General features: G+C 36.6%; 1 protein-coding gene across 2 annotated transcripts in view; it reads left to right on the forward strand.

Moving 5' to 3' along the window:
• LRP6 (low density lipoprotein receptor-related protein 6) overlaps positions 1-6,161 on the forward strand; it is a 158,874-nt gene that overhangs the window by 131,375 nt on the left and 21,338 nt on the right. The window lies entirely within an intron of this gene.

Below are 6,161 nucleotides of genomic sequence, written 5' to 3' on the forward strand. Positions count from 1 at the left end.
GTTCTTGTCATCTCGGGCTAAATTCTAGCCTCTGGTTGATCTCCCTGCCAATTTTTCTCCATGAAAGTTTACACATGGCTCCTAAATTTTCTGAAGCATGGTTTCAGTGTCACTGCTTTACTTAAAAAAAATCTTCAGGGTAGTTTCATAACCTGTAGGAAAAAGGTCTAATTGTGCTCTTAAGTTGGTATAAGTTAGTATTCACCTTTCACAACCTCATCGTGGCCTTTACCTTTCTGATATTTTAACCAAATTAAATCATTTGTTGGTTTTAAGATATACTTTTACTTATACATTTCTCTGCAGTCTTATGTCTGTAATTATAGTTAACCTCCTCTGTCCCCAATTTCTGATGTCCATATGCTCTGTGTTGGCCTCACTAGTGATCAGGTAAATGAAATTAAAATATTATACTATTTGTGTCTGTCAGCATGGCAAAAAGAAGTTAACGTTGATTATTGCCTAGCATTGGCCAGTATGATAGAAAATGACATGCCCTTATGTGCTTTGGTGGAAGTGGAAATTGAGAGAGCCTTTTTAGAGGACAATTTGCCAGTAATAATCAAAATTTAAAATATGTATTCCCTTTGATCTGGTGATTTCCTTTGTAGATAGCTGTCTTAGAGAAGTACTGATCTAAGTGTACAAGGGTATTTGCTGAGCATTATTTGTGATAGTCCTTCATGGAGAAATACATTCTATTATATCAGTATATGGAATATTACATTCATTCAAAAGAATAAGGTAGATCTATGTGTACTGACATGATTTTTTAAAATTAAATTTCATAAAAATGCTTAAGATCTAGTTTTGTTTAAAATTTAAAACCGTATAGTAGATACACTGTATATACACATATATGTATACATACTGTTAAGAAATGTGGGAACTCAGGCCAGGCGTGCTGGCTCATGCCTGTAATCTCAGCACTTTGAAAGGCCGGAGCAGGTGGATCACCTGAGGTCGGGAGTTCGAGAGCAGCCTGGCCAACATGGCAAAATGCTGTCTGTACTAAAAATACAGAAATTAGCCAGGCATGGTGCTGGGCACCTGTAATCTCAGCTACTCAGGATGCTGAGGGAGGAGAATCGCTTGAACCCGGGAGGCGGCGGTTGCAGTGAGCTAAGATCACGCCATTGCACTCCAGCCTGGGTTATGGAATGAGACTCTGTCTCAAAAAAGAGAAAAAGAAATGTGGGAACTTCAGATCTCAGGTTCTTCAACAAAGAGAAAGAAAGAAAGAAAGGGAGGGAGGGAGAGGAAAGAAGAGAGGGGAGAAGAAAGAAATAGGCATATATGTCAGTATTTTCCTCAAGAAATAAGCAAACAAATCTCAAGTCTGGAGCATTAGCATTCTAAAACGTTAAGACTACTTACTCCTGTAATGTACTTTTTGTATGTTTGAATACATTTTTAATTATTTTAATTTTTTTTCACTTTTTTTTTAATGTTGTCTTCAGGTTCAGATGCCTCCATTCCATTATGTATTTTCTGATTCTAGACAGTTATGCACACACTTATGCATGTATAGTTACATGCCTGGTGTAGTATATTCTTTCCCTCATCTTATCTCCTCTGTCTCATACATCACCTCTAGTTTTTTTTTCTGGGTTCCTAATGCATTTATGTCTTTTGAACGATTTTTCCCCCCGAAATTCACCATCTGTTGCAATCTGAATGTATTAGGTTGGTGCAAAAGTAATTGCAGTTTTTTTTTTTTTTTAAAAATACTTTTAAGTTCTAGGGTACATATGCACAACGTGCAGGTTTGTTACATATGTATACATGTGCCATGTTGGTTTGCTGCACCCATTAACTTGTAATTTACATTAGGTATTTCTCCTAATGCTATCCCTCCCCCAGCCACCCACCCCTCAACAGGCGCCGGTGTGTGATGTTCCCCGCCCTGTGTCCAAGTGATGTCATTGTTCAATTCCCACTTCTGAGTGAGAACATGCAGTGTTTGGTTTTCTGTCCTTGTGATAGTTTACTGAGAGTGATGGTTTCCAGCTTCATCCATTTCCCTGGAAAGGACATGAACTTTTTTATGGCTGCATAGTGTTTTATGGATATCACCTCTAATTTGTACATTAGTTACTTATGTCAATATTTTTAACCCTTTTTTGTTTTTATTTTTGTTTGAAACAGGATTTTGCCCTGTCGCCCAGGCTGGAGTACAGTGGTGTGATCATAGCTTGCTGCAGCCTCAAACTCCTCAGCTCAAGCAATCCGCCTGCCTCTGCTTCCTGAATAGCTAGAACTATGGGCACACACCACCACACCTGGCTAATTTTATTTTTGTAGAGATGGGTGTCTTGCTGGGTTGCTCAGGCTAGTCTCAAACTCCTTGGCTCAAGTGATCCCCCTGCCTTGGCCTCCCAGAGTTCTGGGATTACAGGCGTGAGCCACCATGCCTGGCAGGCGGGTCTGTGATAAAGCTCTTCATGAAAATGTTTCATTCATTACGATTAATTTTGTCCCACTGCTGCAGTGAGCCATGATCATGATTGCACCACTGCACTCCATCCTGGCCAATAAAGCCGAGATCCTGTCTCAAAAATAACCAAAAACTGGTAACTTGAAAGTTTATTGATGTATAGGAGTTCTTTATACATTCTGGATATGAATCCTTTGTCAAGATATATACTGCGTAAATCTCCCAGTTTGTGATTTACCTTTTTTATTCTCCCAGTGGTATCTTTAGATGAAAAGAAAGGTCTTGATTTTAATGGGGTACAGTTTATTAATTTTCTTTTTATGGTTAATGCCTTTTATGTTGTTTAAGAAATCTTCATGGGAGTTGAGGGATGAGAAATTACTTAATGTGTACAATGTACACTATGGTTTTACACTAAAAGCTCACACTTCACACATGTACACATCATAGATACATAGCACATATCTATGTAAAAAAACTTGATTTGTACTACATAAATGTATAGAAATACGAAAAAGAAATATTTGTCTTCTGCAAAGGTACTAAAAGATACTTTTTTTCCCCTAAAATTTATTCATTTAACTTTTCTTACTGAGATCTATAATCTATCTGGAATTGATTTTGGTGTGTAGTGTGAGGCAGGGTTTAAAATGCAGTTTTTTTCCACATTACTATTTGATTCAGCATCATTTATTGAAAAGACTGTCCTTTCCCTACTACTCTGTAGTATCACCTTGATCATAAATGAGGTGACTGTGTTTGTGTGAGTTTGTTTCTAGACTCTGATGTTCCCTTGGTCACTTTGCCTTTACTTATATGATATTATACTGTCAATTATTATAACTCTAATAGATTCATCTATGTCTTTAGTGTTTTTTTCAGGATTAACTTGGCTATTGTTAACTCCTACAATTTCCATGTACATTGTAGAATCAGCTTGTGAGTTTCCCCTTCCAAAAAAAAAAATACGTACTAAGATGTTCATTGGGTTTGCATTAAATTGATAGTTTAGAGAGAATTATTATCTTTATAATATTAATCTTCTAAACCATGAACGTGGTAAGTCTCCTCGTTTATTTAGATCTTTAATGTCTCTTAATGTTTTATAGTTTTCAGCATAGAGGTCTTGCCTATCTTTCATTAGAGTTATTATTCCTTCTTATTTGGTGCTTTTAAATGCTAGTGGTAAAGACTATTCTAAACAATATTTTATTTTCTAATTGTGCCTGGAATATGGAAATACAGTTTCTTTTTTTCTCCTTCTAGCATATTGAGCTTGTACCACAGGACCTTGCTAAGTATACTTATCTTTAGGATTTTTTTATGTTACAGAATCATGTCTTTTCAAATAATGAGAGTTGTGATTTTTTCTTTCCTTATACTGGCTGGGGCTCCCCAGTACAGGGTTGAAATAGGATGATAATAGAATCCTTTTTTTTGTTTTGTTTTTTTCTTGGTCTTGAAGAAGCATTCAGTACTTTTGTGATTAAGTATTTGCTAAGGCTTTTCTGTAGATAACCTTTGTCAGATTAAACTTTCCCCGGTTTACTGGGATAAATAAAATCTAGCGTCATATATTATTCTTTTTATTTATTGCTGGATTTGATTTGCTAATGTTTTAAGGTTTTTTTTCTAATCTACACTCGTGAGAAGGATTACCTTATAATTTTCTTTTCTTGTCAGGTGTTTGTTGGTGTTTTGCCATCAAGGCTTTGTTGGCCACATAAAAAGAAATGTTTCTTCTTTTTCTATTATCTGAAAAAGGTTACTGTCAAGTTGATTTTTTTTCTTATGTATTCACAGATAATTATGCTTTGATCCTGGGACCTTTTTCTGTGTCATATTTGTAGCCACCCACATAGCCTTTTATAGCGAATTGCATCCAATGCATGCTTAGTTTGTTGAATAAATAAGCATATCTTTTCCTTGTTGGTTCCAGTAGCATTTTTCACCAGCATCGAAGTAGATCAGGTCCTTACCCCACTGTCTGGGGGCCTGCAGTGACATATTGCCTTCCTTTTTTACCCAGTTGTCTACCTCACACCATCCTTTCATTACCACCAGCTAATCTTTAAAAATCATTCTTTTTTATTGTTTAAAATTAATTTTTTCATTAAAGTAATACATGTAAATATTATGGATATCAAACTGTTCTACCTGGCTTATAACAAAAAACAATTCTGCTGCTCTACTCTGCTGCTCTCAGCTCCCATGCTTAGAAGCATTCACATCTACTTTCACTTATTTTAAAATAAACTTGCTTACAAATGCTATTTCTTGATTTTTCAGTTTTAGATATTAAACATTGACTTCCTTTGGAAGATAAAGATTTTGCTATCTTAGACCATATGTCCCCAAAATACACATGTGAATTTTCCTTCCATCCTCCCAGCATAGTTATGAACTTTCCAGAATTCAAGGCACAAGTTTGCAGATAGAAAGGACTCACCTGTAACTAGTGCCGTAATTTTTTAAGTGCAGACTTAATTATTTATTATTTATGGCTATGAGCATATTACTATTAGGTACATTTCTTTCTAAAACTTTCCCCCCCTGCAGTTAATACTTGTGTAACGTAAATATTGTTTCAATAAATGCACATGCATCAAGCAGTCCATCTATTTGTCTTCATAATTAAAATCACATTTCTGGGATTTCTTCATCATCTTGCTCCAGTCTGGATTTGCTTGATTTCTAGGCTAACTTCATTTCTCCATTGTCGTGGGAGTGTACTTACCAGTCTCCTTGGTGCTGAACCTGCTATTTCCTGGACTCCATTTCTTCTGGTTTTCTTAGTAGAGACCATTTTCTAGCAGCTTCTTGAAAGGGGCTCATCATAAAAAGTTAGAATTCTTGATCTTGTTTGCATTTTTTTTCCTCCTCACACTTAGTTGATAATTTGCTTTCATGTTTTGTAGCTGTTTTCTCTCAGAATTTTGAAAATAGAACTCCATTATCTTTGAGCATCTTGTGTCATTGGGAAGTTTGATGTGACTGTAATTTCACTCTTTGTATGCCATCCTTTTCCTTTTTCCTCCAGAAGCTTTTAAAATGTTCTATCCCCTCAATATCCTAGAATTTGATAATGTGCCTTTGTTTGATTCCTCCCTTCTTTCCTTTTTTCTTTCTCTCCCCTCTCCCTCCCCCAGCCCTTTCCTCTTCCCCTTTCTCATCTTTCCCTTCCTTTCCCCTTCTCCTTCCCCTTCTTTCCCTTCTTCTTCCTTTCTAGTCCTTTTCCCCTTGATCTTGGGGGAAGCATTCAATACTTTATGATTAAGTATTCTTTGCTAAGGTTTTTCTGTAGGTAACCTTTGTCAAATTAAGGAATTTACCTTCTTTTCTCAGTTTGTTGGAATAAATAAAATTTAGCATGATACATTCTTTTTATTTATTGCTGGATTTGATATGCTAATGTTTTGTTTTAAGATTTTTTTTAACTGGCCGAGTACAGTGGCTCATGCCTGTAATCCCAGCACTTTCGGAGGCTGAGGTGGGCAGATCATGAGGTCAGGAGTTCAAGACCAGCCTGGCCAACATGGTGAAACCCCATATCTACTAAAAATACAAAAATTAGCCAGGCGTGGTGACGGGTGCTTGTAATCCCAGCTACTGAAGAGGCTCAGGCAGGAGAATCGTTTGAAACTGGAAGGCAGAGGTTGCAGTGAGGCGAGATTGAGCCACTGCACTCCAGCCTGGGCGAAAGAGCGAAACTCCGTCTCAAAAA

The sequence above is a fragment of the Mandrillus leucophaeus genome, unplaced genomic scaffold (genome assembly GCF_000951045.1).
Source record: "Mandrillus leucophaeus isolate KB7577 unplaced genomic scaffold, Mleu.le_1.0 Scaffold431, whole genome shotgun sequence".
NCBI lineage: Eukaryota > Metazoa > Chordata > Mammalia > Primates > Cercopithecidae > Mandrillus > Mandrillus leucophaeus.